Below are 23,705 nucleotides of genomic sequence, written 5' to 3' on the forward strand. Positions count from 1 at the left end.
TTTTTTTTTTTTTCCTGGTTGGTATTGATTGCCTTCTTACTTTGGCATGTAGGTATCTTGGTTTGGGGTGATTGTGATTCTAGGCACTGATATCTGATCCTTTTCTTTGTTGGGTGGATGTTTTGTTTCTTGGCTTCTGTTGCCCTCTTTGGTTCTTAGCAGGGTATCATAATTGCCTGGTAGGTAATCTTCTGAGACTCTTCTAGGTGTGGCCCATATGTTTTGTTTGTTTTTGTTTGTTTGTTTCGTAAAATGAGTTTTTAAGTATGAGGAGTTGATACTTAGAAATGGGGATGGGCTGAGAGTAGGATTGTGTAAAAGTCCACAGTAAGAAGGAAAGCAATTTTTTTTAAAAATCAGGATCTGCTTAATTTCCTGGGAGTGAAAACAGAAAGTGAAGAAAAATCACTGTGGGGCCATGAGCTGTGCACAGACAGCCTGGTCTCAGGACTAGCACAGGCCTTGGACCCCAGTGACCTGTTGGGTGGTGACTTCCACGTGCATGGGATGGCAGGTGTTTGGCCATACTTCCTAGGGACCTGGCTCCTGTCACAGCTACAGCCTTCTGCCCCCACCCCGCGAATGACACAGAGAGGTGGGTGGCTATCAGTCATGTAGGAAATGCCTCAAGCTCCTGGTAGTCTGTCTGGACTCCACCCCCACAGTTACCTGGCAACAGTCATTTGTACTCCTCCCCATAGTTACCTGGCAACAGCCAGAATGACCCAGTCCACTATAAAAGGAGCTCAAGTCTAAGTGGATCAAGGAACTTCACATAAAACCAGAGACACTGAAACTTATAGAGGAGAAAGTGGGGAAAAGCCTTGAAGATATGGGCACAGGGGAAAAATTCCTGAATAGAACAGTAATGGCTTGTGCTGTAAGATCGAGAATTGACAAGTGGGACCTCATGAAACTACAAAGCTTCTGCAAGGCTAAAGACACCATCAATAAGACAAAAAAACCACCAACAGATTGGGAAAGGATCTTCACCTATCCTAAATCAGATAAGGGACTAATATCCAATATATATAAAGAACTCAAGAAGGTGGACTCCAGAAAGTCAAATAACCCCATTAAAAAATGGGGCTCAGAACTGAACAAAGAATTCTCACCTGAGGAATACCGAATGGCAGAGAAGCACCTGAAAAAATGTTCAACATCCTTAATCATCAGGGAAATGCAAATCAAAACAACCCTGAGATTCCACCTCACACCAGTCAGAATGGCTAAGATCAAAAATTCAGGTGACAGCAGATTCTGGCGAGGATGTGGAGAAAGAGGAACACTCCTCCATTGTTGGTGGGATTGCAAGCTTGTACAACCACTCTGGAAATCAGTCTGGTGGTTCCTCAGAAAATTGGACATAGTACTACCGGAGGATCCAGCAATACCTCTCCTGGGCATATATCCAGAAGATGTCCCAACCGGTAAAAAGGACACATGCTCCACTATGTTCATAGCAGCCCTATTTATAATAGCCAGAAGCTGGAAAGAACCCAGATGTCCCTCAACAGAGGAATGGATACAGAAATTATGGTACATTTACACAATGGAGTACTACTCAGCTATTAAAAAGAATGAATTTATGAAATTCCTAGCCAAATGGATGGACCTGGAGGGCATCATCTTGAGTGAAGTAACACAATCACAAAAGAACTCACACAATATGTATTCATTGATAAGTGGATATTAGCCCAAAACTTAGGATACCCAAGATATAAGATACAATTTGATAAACGCATGAAACTCAAGAAGAATGAAGACCAAAGTGTGGACACTGTGCACCTTCTTAGAATTGGGAACAAAACACCCAGGGAAGGAGTTACAGAGACAAAGTTCGTAGCTGTGATGAAAGGATGGACCATTTAGAGACTGCTGTATCCAGGGATCCGTCCCATAATCAGCTTCTAAACGCTGACACCATTGCATACACTAGCAAGATTTTGCTGAAAGGACCCAAATATAGCTGTCTCTTGTGAGACGATGCCGGTGCCTAGCAAACACAGGAGTGGATGTTCACAGTCAGCTATTGGATGTATCACAGGGCTCCCAATGGAGAAGCTAGAGAAAGTACCCAAGGAGCTAAAGGGATCTGCAACCCTATTGTTGGAACAACATGACGTACTAACCAGAACCCTGGAGCTCTTGTCTCTAGCTGCATATGTATCGAAAGATGGCCTAGTCGGCCATCAATGGAAAGAGAGGCCCATTGGACTTGCAAACTTTATATGCCCCAATATAGGGGAATGCCAGGGCCAAAAGAATGGGAATGGGTGGGTAGGGAAGTGGGGGGCGCTATGGGGGACTTTTGGGATAGTATTGGAAATGTAATTGAGGAAAATATGTAATAAAAATATATATATAAAAAAAAAAAAAAGGAGCTGCTTCCCCCACCCCCTTTCTTTCTTACCTCTTAGTCTTCTGCTCTTACTCCCCTGCTCTCCCCCTCTCCGTCTTCCCTTCCTCTCCTTGTGGCCACGACTTACCTCTGCTTCCCTACTCTCTCCCTCTCTCTGCCTTAAACACCTTAAAACCATGGATTGTCTCTTCTTATGGGGACTTGCTATGCTGGAACAATGAAGCAAGTCGTCCCCTAATGAGCCTCAAGTAGAGTCTAATTTCCTGCCGGAAGCCTCTCAGCATTCCCAGGCCGTCTCTACCAACCCAAACTTCTCACAGCCCGATGCCCTTCCAGCAGTTCTGTGGGGGTGCGTGCTGTCAGTCTTCCCCTACTCAGCCTTGCCCAGCGGCCTTAGCCCTGAGCGGACACCATTTTTATCCCACAGACTACAACAGGCAGCTGGCTACAGACTGACAGACAGACTGGGACAGGGCATTAGAGACTGGATTTAAAATAAACGTGTAGAATAAAGATCTGAAGCTCACCTATCTGTTTTCTGCCCTACTTGCTTCTTTTACAGTAAAAACAAACAAACAAACTTACTAAATATGTGTGTTTCCTTTTAGAAAGAGACCTATTAACATATTTTGCCTACTTTCCTATAGGGATTTTTAAAAATTATTCAAATAAAATGTGAAATCGCCATTTTGGGGCAGTACTGTTTTGGACTTCAGTATTTTGAAATTCTTATCGGCTCATTTACTTTTATCACTGTTATCTTCTCTGCATAAACTGACCTCTATAATACCACTGCTATACCTGGTGGTTCTCGACGGGAAATGCACACTGACAGTGATAACACAGTTCCTCCTTTCAGGTTAATGATAGCACAGTATGATTTTTCTATCATGTCACCTTTCTCACTCTTCTCTTTAAAGTGAATGTCCTGTGGGTAGTCTAAGGTTGCATTTTCCATTTTCTTTCCACATGATAGATAATTTTTCCTTCTCAAGTAGGTTGTATAGACTCATTTTTATTTAATAATATTATTGACATGATTAGAGACCAATTAAACATCATAGTATTTGACTTTTTACTTGTTCTATCTCTCTGATTTTTCCTCATATTTTTTTGAGATTTTTTTTTTTTTTTTTTTTTTTTTAGGTTTCATTTTATGGTCCCATTTCCCATTATTTGTAGATGTTTTAGTTATAATTCCTTATGTTGCTACTTTAGTGTTCCCTTTAGGGATTTTTACAGCGCATATCTTTTGGCCTGTCACCATCAAATGATAGTATACCACTTCACGAATAATCTAAGCTTCTTAACTATAGTCAGTTTCTATTTTGTCTTCCTGGGCTTTCATGCTGATATGGAAATACAGTTTACACCTATATATGTGAAAAATCCTCACAGAAGCCTGCGCCATTCCCTTTATACTACCCTTTTCAATTTGTATTCTCACTTCCTGTGAGATTAATAATGCATTTGAAATATATTTCCTAATTTAATCCAAGAATTATATAAAATATGATTCAGAATATATGGTCCTCATGGGAGTGTTAGTCTTCTCTGTCATTAATGTCCAGGCACAGTTTCAGAAATTATAGTGCAGTGTTATTAAAAACTTAATTATTAATACCTTCTGATCAGCCACATATGTGTTGAAGCAGTGGTAAGTGCTATCCATTCTATATTTTTACTAAAGCTCCCATTGTAATTATTAATTCTCAGTTCAATGCTTAGTTTCTTATAGATTCATTATGTTTAAACAGGTCTCATCTGGGTAATGTATATAGAATGAAATGGTCCCCGTAAGGATCTTTTTTTCTATGTGATTGTTAAAACTTCTTTGAGTCAGGTTAGATGGTACAGGCATCAAAGATGTTCCTTTAGACTTTATCCATTGAGAAGTGTAGCATGGTACACTCTTACTTCATCATTGTGAAGCATTATGAGCAAGATCTATATGGCCTAGTGGAAGCACTTGTACTTCAAAGACCTAGATTCAAATGGTGCTTTTATAACTCATGAGTTTTTAGTTAGACAGCTATTATTTTTTTTCAGTTTTTATTGGTTATTTTATTTGTATACATTTCAAATGTTATCCCCCTTCCCAGTTTCCACTCTACAAGCCCCCTATCCTCTCCTCCTTCCCCCTGCCTCTATGAAGGTGCTCCTCTAACCACCCATCCACTCCTGACTCAGAGCCCTAGAGTTTCCCCTATCCTGGGTCATCTAGCCTCCATAGGACCAAGGGTCTCCCTTCCCAGTGATGCCACATAAGGTAGTCCTCTACGACACATCAAGCTGGAGCCATGGGTAACCCCTGTTAATCTTTGGTTGGTGGTTTAGTTCTTGGGAGCTCTAAAGGTTCTGGTTGGTTGATATTGTTGTTCTTCCTGTGAGGTTGCAAACCCCTTCAGCTCCTACAGTCCAGCTATTATTAAAAATAAAGTTATATAAACTAATAAGCATATAATTCAGGGTCAAGCTAAGCTCTAAAGCACAGAAAATCATCACTTATATTTTACTGTTATTTACGCTATGGATATTATGTAACTTCCTGTGCATGGAGAACTTTTAAAGTATGTGCTAACTCCTTGTTTTTGCCAATCTAACATTTCGTGGCATCACAGAGGTTGCTTGAAACCGCTTAGAGTGAGGTTATTTACACCACAGTTATTGGCATGGGTTATGAGTCAGTATTAGATTTAACGTGGTACTTGTGGTGGAGGTATAATTAAGTGATGCAGAAAATGTAAATAATTCAGCTGGAAGAAAAGTCCTTCATATCTGTCTGGTTCCTTGTGAAATAACATAGCACCTAGGAAATTGTAGTCTGCTGTGAAAAAAAAAATGCTGAAGTAACTCAGTAAAGAAGTGCTGGTGTCAAAATGTGGATACTTTGTTCCTTCTTAGAATGGGGAACAAAATACCCATGGAAGAAGTTAGAGACAAAGTTGGGAGCTGAGATGGAAGAAAGGACCAACCAGAGACTGCCCCACCCGGGGATCCATTTCATATACAACCACCAAACTCAGACACTATTGCATTTTCTATCAAGGTTTTGCTGACAGAACCCTGATATAGCTGTCTATTGTGAGGCTATGCCAGTGCCTGGCAAATACAGAAGTGGATGCTCACAGTCATCTATTGGATGGAACACAGGGCCCCTAAAGAAGGAGCTAGAGAAAGTACCCAAGGAGCTAAAGGGGTTGGCAACCCTATAGGAGGATCAGAAATATGAACTAACCAGTACAACACAGAACTGTGTCTCTAGTTACATATGTAGCAGAGGATGGCTTAGTCGGCTATCAATGGGAGGAGAGGCCCCTGGTTTTTCGAAGATCATATGCCTCAGTCCAGGGGAATGCCAGGGCCAGGAAGCAGGAGTGGGTGGGTTGGGAAGCAGGGTAGTGGGAGGGTATAGGGGAATTTAAGGATTACATTTGAAATTTAAATGAAGAAAATGTCCAATAAAAACAAAAGAAGAAGTGCTGGTGTCACAGACAAACAAGTCGGGTTCCAAAATGTATTTCTTGTATTTCTTTCATTTTTGATGTTTTCTTTCAACTAAGCATATCAATCTTGAGAGAACTCACAGTTTTCCAGGTTACAAGCATCAGATGGCTATAGAGGTAGGAACTTGACAACATGAAAACGTTCTATGAAATAAGTTGGTAACAGGGAACTGACTGTAGGGGCCATTGCAGATTATTATTTTTTTTTTTTTTTGTGAAGTGTACTCACATATTCATTCCATTATATACTTCCTTGTGTTTTTAAATACAGCCAGCAGTAAAATATTACTAGCCAGCCCTACACCACTTAAATCCTCTCAGATTAAGAATCTTCATTTATTAAGCCAAACATTCATTCCATAAGAACAATACTAGGAAACTATATTTTCATGTTTGTGCCTATTCGACACTAGAGTAAACCACCAGAAGCCTTTCTTCATTTCCTCTAAGCCCATAGGTAGACAGGACAGGGTGTCACTGTGTCTCTGCAGAGTTATTCGGATCCTACCTTGATGTGCAGTTACTGTTGCTTTTGTCATGCTCCCCTCTCTGGACTTCTCCGAAATACTCTTAGTCACCTCCAGCCATTTTCTGTTTTTATTACCAATGTCCTCCGTTCATCAGGCTGGAGACCACAGTTGATCCTGTTAGCATTATTCACAAAACATGAGTCCATAGATGCTCACTAAGGACAGGAGGGTCCTGCCACTGTTGTTGATGACAATACTCTGGTTGTGTACTATTTCTTACAGAAGGATTATGTTGAAATATTTTAGGATTATGAGAGGATTATAAATTATGTAACAGGCACCCCCTATATATCTTCTATGTTATTTAAGAAGAAACACATAGGGAATACCCTTGAAGACCCATGTATTCCTCCTTAACTCCATTGCCCCTTTCTCTCCAACTATAAGCACTAGCATACATCCATTATTCCCAGATTACACTGCTAGACTTAGGCTTCATAGATTGTTTTACATACTCTTAAATATACAAAACATATCAACCCTGATATATCCATACATCATATACATATACACACATATTTTTAAATCAATAGAGTTCATAGTTTAGGTCAGTTTTAGGTTTATCAAATTACCAAGTAGAAAGAAACCTCTTCTGATTTTAGCTAACAAATGGATAATAATTTTTTGTTTATCTTTCCTGTATTTCTGTGAAGGTTAGGGCCTTTACATTGGCAGTTTTACAACTGGTAATTGAATTGGGTAAGCTCTTCAGCAATGTGCACAGCATTGTCCTCCTGAGTATCTCCTTCACTAAACATGGTGCTTGATGCAAAACATCTGTTGAATTAATAGATGTACAGACAACTGCATTTGAAGTGCTAGTATCAACAGTGGAAGATCTTTGTGATGTTCCACAAATAACAGCCTGGACCATTAAAGGTCTCCCTGTCAGAAAAAAGGAGAATGGGTTCAAGTGTAGCCATCAGAGATATAGTCTTCAGACTTTGATAGGCAAGGACAAGATTGTCAGTCACCACCAGGAGTAATGTACTCAAGTCAGCAATGCTCAAAACTCAGACATTTGTAAGCCAGAGACTGCCTCTGTTTACCACCTGAGAGCACTTTGGATAATGAACCATGAAAGCCTGCTATGCAACAGCACTATGCAATAAGTTTCCATTTGCTACTAGTCAGCTTCAGGGATCAAGGACAGTAAAACACATAACCCGCTCATGCATGTTATTTTAAAGGCACATTTTAAAGTTATAAATATGGTACATTGAGTTAATGAGGTATGCTCTTTTGGTGACAAATATTTACATTCCACATATGCCTCTTGATGTCAAGACTGTAACTGTTTCATTTTCTTCCTTCTCTCAGGAGGCTGGGATGCAGATGGAAGAGGCCCTTGTGTCTGGGACACATTCACTCATCAGGGAGGTGAGCGAGATTTTGAGAACCAGACTGGTGATGTAGCTTGTGGCAGCTACACTCTGTGGGAAGAAGATTTGAAATGTATCAAACAGCTTGGATTGACTCATTACCGTTTCTCTCTTTCCTGGTCACGTCTGTTACCTGATGGGACGACAGGTTTCATCAACCAGAAAGGCAAGTGTTTCTTAAAAATAGAAGGTTGCAGCTTTAATTCAAGGTTATTGCTGCAGTCTGGCATAATTAATCCAGCATGCTGTTCTGCAGGGTAGCTTTGAGAACACAAAGTTTTCAGACTGATTATAGGATAAAAATTTTTGAAATGGGTTTGCATTAGCTTTCTCAGTAATAATTTGGTTTGCCTGGGCTGTTGAGCTCCTCTTTGGAGGAAAGGAGGGATATGTGGGTCGGAAGAAGACTGCAATAAGGGTTCTGTTTATGAAGATGCTATCTCAGTGAAGGTGAATTTTCAAAAGCTGCTGTATTAAAATACTTTTTAAGTTGTCTCACCCATGAGGAACTTTAGAGCTGTGAAGAAGCCAAAAATGCTGGGGAATTTCAGGCACACTGAGCTTCCAGTGGCAGCCTAGGGCTTAGTCCCCATGTCCCTGGAGCTCACTTAGTTGAGGAAAAGTGGCAAGTATCAGCTACATTGTACACTGTAACAGTTTGTCTTGACATCACTCATTGACTTATTTGGTTTCTCCATGAGTAGAAAGAATGCTATGAAAGTTTACACTTCAGAGAAGTATTAAAAATTACCTGGGATAATTTTGTGCTTTTCATAGTACCTGACTTATGATAAGCACTTATGATAAGCTACCTATTCTTAAGAAACATCAATAAAAGACACATTCACTTCTGCATTGGGAACTTTACTTGCATATTTTAACACATAATTTCTCCCATACCCAAACCAATAGGGAAGACATCATGATCATATTTTATAGATGTGGGTGTCCAAGTCCACATATTTGGTAAATAGATTTGAAATCTAAGATGAAGATCTAGCTACACTGTACACAAATAGGCTTGGAAACTTGGCCTAGGGACCAAATCTGGTTTGCCACCTGTTTTTGTAAATAAAGTTTTACTGGAACACAGCCATGGCCATTCATTACACATCATCCATGGTTGCTTCCCTACTGCAATGACAAAAGTAAGTAGTTGGGGTAGAGACCATATGGCCTACAAAGCCCAAAATATTAATGATCTGGTTCTTTGCAGGAAAAGTTTGCCAACCCCATATTCTACAACATATGGCTTCTAAATACACACTCTTTATTATTACTTGGTCTGGAAAAGAGTTTGTATAACTCATAGAAGTACTAGATGAAACCAATGAAATGCAATGAGTATAAAATTTAGGGAATATTTCCTAAGCACAGGGTGGGCCATTGTATGGCCCAAGAATGGCTCCTGTCCCTATATCACCAAGAGCCTTCCTGATGGCATGGGATTCATATGAGTAAGATATATAAATCCTTACATGCAAAAACCCATTATGCTAGGACCTGCTTGTGCTTGGACATTTGCAGTGTTTGTCTTAAACAAGGCTAGGTGATTGATCTCTCCCTTGTGAAATGCATCCTCAACACAGAAGTATATATGAAGGTCTAGACTTTAAGGTTGTGCCCCCAGTAGGGACAATGCTAGATAAGCAGGCCTATTACTGAATTCAGGAGATATTAGCCAAAATGTTGGCTGTTGGTTAAATGTAGAATTATTGCACATCTTTGAGTACTTTAACTTTGGCTTTGAACAAGAAATGATGTCTTGTACAGGTCAAAGGTAAGTCCATAAATTTTTGTTTTCCTCACCCAACACCTCTACCTTCTTTTGTCTTCTTATCATGTTACCTCAAGCTCTGACAATTGACTCAGAATGAGCTCAGTGTCTTGTTTCTTCCCTTGCACTGTTCGCCAGTTATAATTGACTCTCTTTGTGCCTTTGCAGCTTTTAGCTTTCTGCCTTGATCTTCATCCTCCCAGCCCTCAGCTGTTTATTTATTCTCAACAAGGATATTTTGACACACACATTGACACATCTGCCTGTTTTCTCCCTTTCTGCCCTCTAGTCTTCCCAATAAATTCCTTTAAATACCACCACATCGACTTTTCTAAATCTTGGTCTAACTTATAGCAGGCTGGGTCATCTGCTAAAACAGAATAAGATTGAAAAAAACATATCTCATTCTTTCAAGGCTCAATAAGGAGCTGTCTTCTTTCTATGTAATTCTAGGTTCTGTTTGGCTTACTTTGAACTCACCTCTGAAGCCATCTAAATTTCTATTATCTATCTATCTATCTATCTATCTATCTATCTATCTATCTATCTATCTATCTCTATCTATCTATCTATCTATCTATCTATCTATCTATCATCATCATCTATTTATCTATCACCTATTTATATGTCATCTATCTTATCTGTCTATGTATGTATGTATGTATGTATGTATGTATGAATCTATCTATCTATCTATCTATCTATCTATCTATCTATCTATCTATCTATCATCTAGCTACTTTACCTATCTGTCTGTCACCTATTATCCTGTATTATCTCATAACCCTTTGAGAAGCTCATAGTGTATTTCTTACACTCTTTACTGTTAGTGTTGTGAGCACTTTGCATTTAATTCCACTCAGAGTATATTGAGTATGTCTTATGCTTAAAGAACTGTTCTGTGTACTGGCAGCATGAGTGGAAAGCTATCCTTGAATTGCTTACAGTGTGAGGGCACATAATTATGTCTTCAGAATCCTGTAATCTAGTCTATTGCATTCCAGAGAGGTATTCAGGAAATAGTACCTTAATTTATTTAGGCCAATATCAATCTTAAAACCATTGAGTTCAGTGATGATCTCTTTTTATTGAGCGTGTAGTATCTGCCAGTCACTATGCCAAACATAGAATTTGGTTTTGGGATTTAATGTTCTCATGAGGTCCATCAATGAGAGGCCTCTCTATCATGGGCTACAGGCATAAATCTGGGTGAAAAATTCCAAGACGATAAAGTTTATGACTGAGTTTAACTTAGATTTGACATCAGAATCCTAGTGCTCAGTATTAAGTGCACCAAAAGCCATGCCAAGCCACTTGAAGCCTGACAAAATTTTGTCTATCGATGAAGTAGAAGTTCCATGTTTCCAAGACCCTTTCCATTAAAGTTTCCATGGAGTTTTCAATGAGCTTCCATTTGCATGGTAAAGAACAGAATAATAATTATAGTAATCTTCAGAACTGTGGCCACTATCAGGCTTGTAAGAAAGCTCCAGTATTCCTTCTCTAAAGCACAGGGATCACCAAGGCTCTTGTTAAGCACTTCCTATAACTAAACTGCCATTGAGGATGGAACAGAATGCATGTGAAAATTTCTCTCATTATCTTGATTTATCATATCTGTTGAAGATATATATGTATTTTGTTGCAGATAAAACTGAACCAGACTCACTGTGGGTGTTAACATCAAATGATGCATGCTTGGCTTTTCCTTTCTAAAACACCCAAATCCGGAAAACATTCTCTCTCAAGACTTATTTATTTACTTATTCTGTTTGTTCTGCAAAGGCATTGTGTGTGTGTGTGTGTGTGTGTGTGTGTGTACATGTATGTACATGCTTGTAGAGGCCAGAAGAGAGCCTTTTGATGTCTTTTCTCAGGCTCATTCCCTCTTAGTTTTGAAATAGGTTCCCCTTTTGGCTCAGAACTTGCCAAGTAGTCCTGGCTGGTTGGGCTAGCCAGTGATCTTCCTGGGTCTTTCTACGTTTCTGCTACCACAGTACAAGGCTATTACAACACCCAACTTTTAAAAATATGGTTTCTAGGGACAGAATTCAGGTCCTTTGACTTGCAAGACAAGCCTTGTACAGACTGAACCATCTCCCCAGCTTCCCCTGCCCTTTACCAAAGTTTTAATTAAAGACCTATGGAGCTATACCAGTATATCAGATGTTGAGGGTCAGATTAACATGTATAGAAGTTTGTGTACACAGTGTGAGTTCCTAAGCCAAGAGAGTAGAGTCAGAGACAGGGGAACAGGAAGCAGAGGTACAAAGGTTGCTGAAGTCAAGTGATCTGGGTGTGGTGAGGAAAGACTCATGCCAAGCACACATGCTAATCACCTGGTCACTACACAAAGATTTTGTGTCTGTGTGTTTGGCCTCAGCCATAGCTGATTAACAGTGCAAACTTTCTCCTGAACCAAAGAGTACAGGAGGTGCTTCTAAGAGGCAGGACTTCTACAAGCAGTTTCTCATTCTTGTGCAGTGTACCGTTGAAGAGGTTGAAATGGTTTAAACACAGAAAGGCTGGGGTGTATTCCTCCCCCCAATTTAAATATTTTCTCAAAGAACATGTAAAAAAAATCAAATTCTCTTACTATCTTTGTCCAGGAACACTCTGTGTCTCTGTTTCTTTGTTTGTCTCTGTCTCTGTCCGTTTCTCTTATTGTCTCTGTCCCTCTCTGTATTTCTGTCTCTATTATCTCTTCTGTCTGTCTGTCTCTGTGTCTGTGCCTTGTGTCTGTGTCTCTCTGTCTCTGAGTGTGTGTGTGTGTGTGTGTGCATGCTTGACTACCCATTCCAAAGTTTGATTATGGGACATTTGGAGCCTTGTAAAATTCTATGTTCTCAAGCTGGCAGAATATTTTACAATTTAAGATTGTGGCATAGCGTTTCTTTTTCAAATGTCAAGTTTTCAAGGTTTAACAAGAAAAGAATGAGTTGGCAACTGGAATCACATAGCTCTGTATTTTTTAGCTGTCTAAGTGCATTTTCATATCTGCCACAAATGTAGGTTTTATGGTATTACTAGGAAACACAAGTCTTGGAAAGAAAGAAAAAATGTGAATATACATGCAGAAATTCATGTTCACTTTAAGACTTCAAGTATAAGGATACTTAGTAGAAATGACTTAAATAAGTTGACTAACTCAAATTTACCTTGTATTTCACATTCAGCCTAAATGTAGACTGAATAATGTCTCCTTATATGCCAAACATGCCCTTGTATTGAATTTTAGACATTGTGAAGATATTACCTTAACTGGCAAGAGAAACTTTACAGATGTCATTAAGTTAAGGATATGGAGATGAGGTTATCTTGTATGATCTGTGTGGGGCCACTGTAGTCACATAGATCATTAAAGGAGGGAAGATGGATGATCAGAGTCGGGAATGTAAGAACTGAAGAAGACTGAGTGCGAGAGTTGAGGTAAAGACAAAGAAAGCGACTGTAACAGAGGCATACAGGAGACCTCTACCACCCAGAAAAGACAAGAAAGTGGATTGTAATTGAGAGATTGCCAGAAGATGGAGACTCTGTGGTTATATTGACCTAGCCCTCTTGAAAATTCTTTGGATTTCTGGCCTCCAGAGCAGTGGGATAATTTCTGTGTAATTTGTTACAGAAGTAGCAGCAGAGAACTAAAACAGTTCTTGGACCACGAAATAAACTGGCGGTGGTAGACTAGAGGTGCGAATCAAAGAGCATTAGGACATAATTAACACAGGTTGGACATGTGATCAAAACAAACTCTCTTACAATTTCCTAGTTGGCTAATTTGTTCTGTCTGCCTGCTTGTCAGCCTCCCTCTCTTCTCCCTTTCCTCTTTCTTTTTCTTTTCCTTCTTCCTTTCTTCCTGGCTTGCTTCTTTTCTTCCTTGGTTGTTTGGTTGCATACTTTATTGTTTCCTTCCCTCCCTCCCTTCCTCTCTTTTCCTTCCTTCCTTCCTCTCTTCCTCTCTCCATTCCTTCCTTGATCCCTCCCTCCCTCCCTTCCTTTCTCCCTCCCTCCCTCCCTCCCTTCCTTCCTCCCTCCCTCCCTCCCTCCCTCCCTCCCTCCCTCCCTCCCTTCCTTCCTTCCTTCCTTCCTTCCTTCCTTCCTTCCTTCCTTCCTTTCTTCCTTCCTTTCTTCCTTCCTTCCTCCCTTCCTCCCTTCCTTACCTCCTTCCTTCCCTCTCCCTTCCTCCCCCTTTCTGTCTTACTAGAAGCATGCTTTCTGAAATTTCTAGTAATTTTCTCTTATCACAGAGTTTCCCTATTTCTTTGTTCTGTGTCATCCTGTTCCACTCCCAGTCATTGGTGACGGGACAAAGGAAAAAGCCTATCTCCTGTATGGAACAACTTCTGTGGCCTTGTTAAAAAGCATGGCCTTTCCCAGTTGTTTTTCTCTCTCAAGGAAGTCTGGATTTGATCAACTGAGAGAACTGAATGGGCTGGTAGATTGTGCAGGGATCTGAGGTAGTGTTGACAGATATGATGGCCTTTGAGAGACCATGGTAAATGGGGCACATCGAGGAAACATGTTCTGAATTGGAGAAACGGTGCTGATGTATTAAGATGAGATAAGCCTACATATGAGAGTCCTCCGAGACAAAGAATCTCAGCCTCCAAATGCCTTGAATATCAGTTGTAGTTAATTCTTGTCACTAGGTGTCTGATATGTTCATAGTCTTTCAAGTAATGCCTGCTTTACCACACCAGCTCTGCCACACGCATGTCCTATGCTGCCTTTGCATGTTAGTCTTAGAAGGTTTATCTTTACCTTTATCTCAAATCTACTCCAAGTTTTCAAAGACCAACTAAACAGAAATGGACTTAATTAAAACAGAGATGTGGGGCCTGGAGAGATGGCTCCGTGGTTAGGCGTACTGGTTGCTTTTCCAGGGGACATGGGTTCAATTCCCACCAGCCACATGGCAGCTCACAACTGTCTATAACTCCAGTTCCAGGATATCTGGCACACTCATAAATCATACATGCAGGCAAAACACCAGTGCACATAAAACAAGAAGAAATAAACCATAAAAGAAGAAACAGAAATGTGGTACCAACTATGAGAGAAACGTGTAGAAGTTTTACTTCTTCAAAGAGTAGTATCTCAACAGACAGGTACCAAATGATCTTTCAATCCCAAGATCCTCGGATTTATAACACACAGTCCCTTGAGAACATGGGTGGGGGGAGGTTAGTTGTCACTGAACCTTACAAGTCTTATTCATAAACAAAACTAAACACTTTCAACAATATGATCTTATCCAATTCTAATAATAGCCGCAAGGTGGCACTGTTAGCACCTCTCTTTCACAAATGACTGTAGGCACACAGAGGTCAAGGGATTCATCCAAGTTCCTTTCACTAAATTATGTTAATATGGTGCTTTGCCCTTAGGATCTCATTCCTGCTGGGGATGCAGCTCAATGGCAGAGGGATTTCTTATTGTTCATAAAACTTTAGATTTAATCCCTCCTTACACACACACACACACACCACTCTACCATCTCACCAAAAAGTGTTAAATGTTTTATTAAATCATCAAGTAAACTGTATAAAGCTGAAATAAGAAAGGTATTTCATCCTGCAATATTATGTATAAATTATGCAGCAGAGCATGAATTCCTAAACACAGAAAACATATTTAATGCCAACTCATGATTATCGTGTTGCTTAAATTAAAGTTGATTGGCTACCCTTAAAGGTTCCTCATAAAAGAATAATAAAAAAGATCTGATATTATGACCAGGTCTGAGTAGGCAGAAGTTGAGGTTAATGAAAAGTCACCTTTTTTCTGGTTCAGGAACATTTGTAAACAGGAGAGATGATATGTTGCAGTGGGGGAAAACTCAGGCTCAGTGTGGGACTAAATATTGTTGATTTCATTTGACAACACCCAGGCTCTCTTGATACCAATTTTCATGTGTGTAATAGGAATAGAATTGCTCCCCTCTTGGGCTTAATGCTAAAATTAAGCAAAAGTGAATGCCATCTCTCTCACATACACACGCACATGCACACACACATAGGCACACACATATGAGATCAATCATGCAAGGCAAGCCAATGAAAAGAGTTCACTAGGATGAGCTTGAAGCTTACCAGTACCGAGGTTAGTGTGGTATATCAGCTTAGATATCCCATTTACATACTGGGAAATGTGGATTTATATTGGCCCAGAGATGGGTTTGGAACACTTTTTTTTTTTTTTTTTAATGGAGAGAGGAAAGGGAAGCTTTAAATATATTCAGAAATGGTATCAATTTTTTCATTGTTACCAAAATCAACCACCACTGACTTAACTGCTTGAACCAACACAATTCTGCATCCTCAGAGCTCTATCAACTGGAATGGAGGGATCTATAGGGCTGTGTTTTTTTCTAAAGTGTATAAGGTGGTCTCTGACTTGGTTCATATGTGTTGTTGACATGTGGTACTAAGGTCCTTGCTGGCATTCTTTTGAGGGCCACCTTTATTTGCATCTATTGGCTTGTGGCTATCTTCATCTTTAAAGCCAGTGGCAACAAACCAGTCTTTTCCAGTCTACCCTAGTCTCCACCTCTGATTTATTCTTACATAGTCTGATTTTTCTCTTACCTGTACACTTTTACTTCTAAGAACTTATGTGTTCTGTTGAGACCATTTGAAAAGCCCAAAAAGTCTAGAGAAACCTTCCTGTATCAAGGTCTTTACCTTAATTGCACCATCATAGTCTCCTTTTGCTCTGATTGATCTCATACTCATTTAATCTGTGGGCATGTTTGTGAATAGAAGGAGTTATTCTGCTACAGTAAAAAACAAATGAGTTCCCAAGACATGGAGTTCTTATAAGTGACTCATGTTATTTTCCTCTTTTGAAATGAGTGAGCCACAGTTAAAAATACTCAGCCAGGTCACCACTACCCTGGTGCATAATGTGGTCTCTGCTTACGCTGCTTCCTTCTCCCCATTCTCTGTCCTCTTTTGATGAGGTATGAACGCTGTACACTGAACTTTCAATTCCCAGAAGGAACACCTCTTTTAAGAGAGTAACTATATAAACACTGTCCAGACAGAATATCAAAATAAAACTCTGAACACATGAGAAGCCCAGACAGCTAAACCACAACCTCTGTAACTGTCTGCCCAGAAGAGTCAGGGTTAGCTAACAACTTTCACTTTCTGTAGTGTTTGTTCGCAACGGAGGTCTGCATCCAACTCAGGACAACTGGAGAAAGCTAAATATGCCCCACAAACCAATCACAGAAGATACTCACTTGTACTCAGCTCTCTTCCAACTGTCTGTGCCAGCAATTCCAGTTACAGCATGCCTGAAGTCTTCTGCTTTTGCTTTTTTATTCTCGCAACTGTCCTTGAGTACTTGCCAAATTCTTGTGATGGTGGTTGACTTCCATACTATAGCAAACTGAGTAAATCCTGTTTTCTTCTTTGGATGGTCTTCATGTCTGTATCTCCTTGAATGTTCAAGATATTTGCTTCTCTCTCTTTTTCTTTAAGGAACACTTTGTTCTTATTGCCTTATGATGATAATTTATATTCATCCAACAATAACAATAATAGTAATTAATAAAATGATGGATGATCTGTATTGAGTCCTTATTATGTGTTAAGAAATGTTCTTATCATGTTTAGTCTATCAACTGATTATACTCTAACATAATAACACACTGAAGTAGGTTTTTAGTATTATCTATATTTTATAGATGAATAAAGATAATTCAGGGAGCTCTGGTAGCCTAAGATCATAGACCTAGTAGGTGATAGAGTAACCATAGACTTTATATTGCCTGGCATCATAATTTAATATTGAATATATTAAGGTATTTTGGTTTTAGAGCATGCTTGCATAGGCCCTAATTTTAGAGTGGGTATAGGTTATCTCTTATTTATTGATTGGTTAATTGAAGGATTGATTTATTATGCATGCAGTGTTCTACCTGTCTGTGCCAGAAAAGGGCACCAGATCTCAGTAGAGATGGTTGTGATCTATCAGGTAGCTACTGAGTACTGAACTCAGCACCTCTGGAAGAACAGCAGTTAAGTGCCATCTCTCCAGCTTGGTATATCTCATTTTAAAATAAAATACTAAACATTATCTGTACCATGTAGTCCTACCATTTTCATCTGTTTGTAAGTGTATCTGTATTATTTGTAGAGTTCTTAGTAAGTTCCCTGAGGAAGAGGGTCATACTTACCTAAGTTTTTATGCCCAGAATATGATTGCTTTTCTCTCAATATGCCCTTAAGTAATAAGCAAGGGGATGGCAGAATGGGTGAAACCATTCAGAAGTCTGTTTCTATATTCACTGTTAGAAAAGAAGTAGACCTTACTTGTCAGTTAGTGCATCTACATAGTGCAATTCTACTCATGATTTTACACCATCTCACTAAAAGCCTCTTATTCCAGGATAGCTTTTCTTCTCTAAGCATTGGCTTATTTCATTCGTATAAACAGAAAGCCAGGCACAGAACCACTACCTTCTCCTTAAAGTGTCCCCTTCAAGGCAAGATTAATTGAATGAGACGACTGCCAATATCTTCTTGCCCTTGGTTTCTGAGGCAGAGTCTCTTCAACTTAATAAGAAATTCATCCTTCTGAATTCTGCAACAATTGTTCCCACTACACTCCCCAGTTCATGCCACTGTGGAATGATCAACTGAGAGTACGGGCTTGATTGTTATTATTGTAGATGGTCAGAATGTAGTGTGAACTCCAACCATGGGGGTATACTGTGTGAAGACTCCTGGCATCTTTTATCCACATTCTGAGATACATATAGACCTTCTTAGATTCCTGAAAAAGGAAGGCTCATATAGATCCAAGTATTTGGGACCATAGGCATATCCCACTGCACTTGTCTTTGATGCTAAATTTTTGTGTGTACTCAGTAGAATTCTTTCCCTAAACTTGTAAGACAATTAGTCTTGGCAAGGAACTGAGGCAGTCATTTGCATTGCTTTCTTTCTTTATGTTTTAACACTAATGAGATCCATCAACTGAGTAGATCTTTATTAATCATTGAACTTCTGATAGGATACCAGGGTTTGGGAATTTAGAGATAAATCACACATTCCAACTCACATAAAGGTTGTGTTCTTATGGAGTTGATTTCAACCAAACCAAAACCAACATAGTGTTAGGTGACAACAATTTTCTCAAAAGTCTCTGTTTTGGGGCTACTATCTTCTCATCCTGCCAACACATCTCATCATCATTTCCTGATTATCCTGTCTTCTCTGGTGTTTTCGATGCTTCTTCACAATGTTTCATTGATCCACCAGAATACATAATACACTTTATTTTGTATTAGACTCATTCTGATACCAGTCTCCTAAAATGTGTTGACAATATACTAAAAATTACATTTCTTATATCCCCCCTTCCCAAAATCGACTATTACAAGATCAAGATGATTTGTTAAGGAACGGGGTGACACCCATAGTGGTCATCTATCACTTTGGTTTGTCTCAGGCTCTAGAAGACCAAGGAGGTTGGTTGTCATAAGCAATTGTTGAAGCCTTTGACAGATATGCTCAGTTTTGCTTTGGCACCTTTGGAGACCAAGTGAAGCAGTGGATCACCATAAATGAGCCTAATATCCTTGCTCTTTGGCCTATGATATGGGTATCTTTGCACCTGGTGTGCCTCATGTTGGGATTGGGGGTTATCAAACAGCTCATAATTTGATTAAGGCTCATGCCAGATCCTGGCACAGCTATGATTCTTTATTCTGAGAAGAGCAGAAGGGCTTTGTCTTCCTGTCATTATTTTTTTGCTGGTTAGAACCAGCAGAGCCCCACTCAGAGATTGACCAGGAAGCTACTAAGAGGGCCATCAATTTCCACTTGGATTTCTTTGCCAAACCCATATTTATTGATGGTGATTATCCAGATGTTGTCAAGTCCCAGGTTATCTCCATGAGCTAAAAGCAAGATGATCCATCATCAAGGCTTCCAGGATCCACAGAAGAAAAGAAGAAAATGATCAAAGGCATGCTGATTTCTTTGCTGTTCAATATGATACAACTCCCATAGTCAGGCATCAGGAGAATAAGAAGAGAGAACTGAACTTTCTTCAGGATGTGGAGATTGAATTTTTTCCCAATCCATCTTGGAAAAATGTGGGTTGGATATATGTGGTGCCATGGGGAATATGTAAATTACTGAGATATATTAAGGTAAATTAATGATTTGTTTGTGTCTATGTGTATTCAAGTATAGAAGAACAGCAGAGAGTCAAATATTCATATGCATAGATACAAAAAGGGATGATTTTAGGGGTCAGTTATGCTCAGTTGTTGGCTGGGAAGAAAAGACTAAGATTTGAGTTAGTTAACATTAAGTAGCTGGCTTTTATACCAAAATTTGTTTTTAAATTCTGTTGTGGCAATACAAATGGCTTGGACATAGTTTTCAAGTTGATGTCACTGCTATGATTAGGAAAGGCATTTAAAAGAAAGAGAACTGAATGCTCTCTGGGTCTCCCCATGCTGGCAGCTAAAACTACAATTTCAAGGTACCAGTTTTCTGGATACCTCCTGAGGGGGATAGAAAATGTACCTGCTAGCAGGACCAAGGGGTTAAGGAGCAGTGACAATCAGCAGGTGCTGATGGGAAGAAAGATATTTCTGTCTTCTCATTATGTTAAGAGTCATTTGACTGTCTTCATGGACATTTGCACAGTTTTGCTTTTCCATTGTTAGTCATAAAAGGTCAGTGTGTGGAAAATTAAGTTAATAGGGTCAGTGCAATTTGATGAAAACTAGTTTGGGGGTTGTAGCTTCCAGAAGAGAGAGGGTAATGCACCTGATTTTATGAGCTATCTATTTTTTTTAACATCTGTTTGGAATGAAACTTCTGCTCTCTTGTTCTAGGATACATATAATAACCCTGTAATTTACATCACCGAGAATGGGTTTCCCTAGTGTGACCCCCCATCTCTTGATGACACTCAGCGTTGGGAGTATTTCAGACAGACATTTCAGGAACTATTCAAAGGTACCATTTGAAATGATGAAAGATCAATTGTGCAAACTTAATATAATTTTGCCATGTGCTTATTTGCATTCCACAAAGACCATTGATTTTGAAAGCTGAAATTCATGTAAATTAGCGTAAAGCCATGTAATTAGGAGAGGGGTGAGAGCAGGTATTTAGAGAAGAGGAAGGTGAGGATTAGGCCCAGCTTTCACTCTGCTGAAACTGTGTCAAGGAAAAAGCAGCTCTCTTCAGCATTTCCTGAGTCTAAGGTGAAGGTAACAAGAATAGAACGGTGGGGAAATCATTAAATATCATAAAACGTCAACACTGCTCAGCTATAGAAAATTCATTTGCATAGTTTGATGTTCTAACTATCAAAAATGAGATGACAGGATTTGCAAGCATTTCAGTGTAGCATTTGGGCTATGACTAAGCAGCCTGGTTAGAAACAGATATGTGAATTGCCTTCACAGGATGATGATGATGATGATGATGATGCTAACTCTTCCAAAAATTCTAATATTTGATAACAAATGATGAACCATAATTATCAATTAATAACATGAATTATGAATTAGTCTGCCACTTTGTCTTCTATTCTTCAAATTTTCTTAAAATACTGCTATTTTACGTTGTTCCTGCCTCTGTTTCATTTCTTATTCCTAGAAAGGAGTCACAGCTGGAACATCTAAAACAAAATTAGACTGCAATTTCCTTTTTTCAATCTTAACAGCCATATTTGTTTATTGTCACTTTGTTGAAAAGTCCAGGAGTTATTCGTCACAGAATGACTCAGCAAACACCCAAAAGGAATTCTAGAACATGATGCAAAGGGGTCTAAAACCTGACAGTTTTTAAGTGATCCCTCACTTAGGCCTGGAGCATCTTGGCAGATGACAATCAGATTTCTACAGTCTAACTAAAGCAAAGGATTATTTTTTAAAGTGACACTCAAAATGTGTGTGTGTGTGTGTGTGTGTGTGTATTTTAAGTGAAAATTTACTTGTGAAAATAAAAGGAAATCTCTGCTTCTGAGATTCCTCTGCTCTCCTTTCTGTGAATGAGTCTGGTCTATTGTCACCCTGCTGATGTGAGGTTTCTGGCAGAAGGAGAGGTAGGCTTGGCAAGTAGCTTTATGGCTGGTTTAATAGTTATTCTCATATTGCTATGACAAAATATCAGAAAAACCTTCAAAAAGGAAGAGTTGACTTTTAACATACATTTTGGCCTATGGTTTCACAGGCTTCAGTCCGTGTAGGTTTGATCATGTATTCTTGACCCAGACATTGTGACAATGAGGTAGTGTCAGCAAAGAGTGTTGTGACCAACCAGGAATTGCTGGTGCTCTACATTCTACTTTTTCAGATACTATTCTATCACAGTGACCTATGGGCTGGGTCGTCTCGCTTAATGAACCTAGAGGTATCCCTCAGATGCCTTGATTAATCGAATGTCAAGTTAGCAATGAAGGTTACCCATCACAGGTAGATACAGGAAGCCTGAATGACTCCTTTAAAATTAGTCTATGCATGTTCGGGAAAATAGACAAAAATAGGAATTAACCTTTTTCATTTTCAATTTGGTATACTTTTTATGGCTAATTATGGAAGTGCATCTTGTTGATTTTGAAATGGCTTTAAGTGCTTGATGCAGTCCGTGAGATTTATCACTCTAAAGGCACAGTGGTTGGCCCATAAATGTCATGATTTAGAGGCGTGGGTTGGAATGGAACATGAGAACAGAAACTGTGAGTTAATTGGGGTTCCAGGGACAGGATAAAGAAAAAAAATGCTCACAAGCAAAATCCTGTACAGCAGCATGTTGACTTTTTGTTGTATTTTATTGGCTGGAAAATAAACAGGATATACCGAAAGGATGCCACCTCCACTTGGGATGTTTTATATTTTGTGAAGGAGAGAATGATATTGTCTCGGTAAAAAGGGAGCCTGCAATGTTGAATTTTGAATGTTTCCTGGACAGATGATCCATGGTACCATGTTCTTTTCTGATACCAGGCCTGAGAACCATGTCTCTCAGTGAGTCCCTGTCCCAAGGCAGAATAATCAAGACCAAGGCATACATTCCTAATTAGTCTGCCATCTTCTCTCCTTCAGACTGGCTTGGAGTATTGCTGTTTAGAACACTGTTGCCACCTCAGTGTTGCTCAGCTGATAACAAGTACCTTGGGGGGGGTGGCACTTACATTTTTAACTTAACAATGGAGTTATGACCTCATGATATGTTGAGTTTTGGTTGTATTATATATTTAAAGCATCATTTATTTTTTTATTTTTAGCATGTTTTATCTTTTTTATCTAGCAACATACTATGTATTTTCATTATAACTAATACATAATGCAGTTTTTGTATTCTGATTTGATATCTTTATGAGATATGGTCTCATGTATCCCAGACTGGCTTTAGAGTCACTGCTAGTCAAAGTTGGCCTTAAACTCCTGATACTACTGCCTCCATAGGCTAGTACTACCATGCCAGGCATATAATACAATTTTTCTTTGGGCTTAAAAAAGATATGAACCCTTAGAGTGTTCAGAAATGTATGTATTGACACAACTTTTGTCTTAATATGTATTTATTCCAGACAAATATGCAAACATGAATGGATTTATATTAGGATGGGTATCAGTGAAATATTTTTATTATGTGTCTGTATTATGCTATCCTGTGTGGGATTATTTTTCTGGTAACAAGTTTCCTTCTGTGAGGTGGTCATGGTCTCCTTTTGTATGCTTAGCAGGGGGTCAGCTTGGAATACTGGAGTGATAACTGCACCATGTGAGTTTTACATGAACTCACATGATGTGAATTGAGCCAATCCCAGTCTTTCACTGGAGTTTGAACTTGAATGGATCTGTTTTATTTTATTTTTTTCTGCAGATTTAAGAAAGTAGGGAAGCAACTTTCTGGGCCTTATGACCTTAGAAACAGGAGGGGGATACTGTGCAGAAAGGGAAGTGGGTCCCAGAGGCAGGGAGAGCTTGAGTCTTTTATTCCAGCTTTTCATGAAATCTGGTTGCATTCATTTCCTTGAGAGACTTTAATTTTACTTCCATAAAAGTTATTACTAAGCACTTCCTTCTTTACTCCATTCTGATTGGAACAAAAAGAGATTTATTGGCGCCATTATGCCACTTAAATCCCAAACAGTGATTTGAGT

General features: G+C 39.2%; 1 pseudogene; it reads left to right on the top strand.

Annotated features, from left to right (window-relative positions):
- The window catches only part of LOC110295522 (cytosolic beta-glucosidase-like), a 171,246-nt pseudogene that overhangs the window by 57,904 nt on the left and 89,637 nt on the right, over positions 1-23,705 (top strand).

This window comes from Mus caroli, unplaced genomic scaffold, assembly GCF_978045245.1.
Source record: "Mus caroli unplaced genomic scaffold, Mus_caroli_1 scaffold_4, whole genome shotgun sequence".
Lineage (NCBI taxonomy): Eukaryota > Metazoa > Chordata > Mammalia > Rodentia > Muridae > Mus > Mus caroli.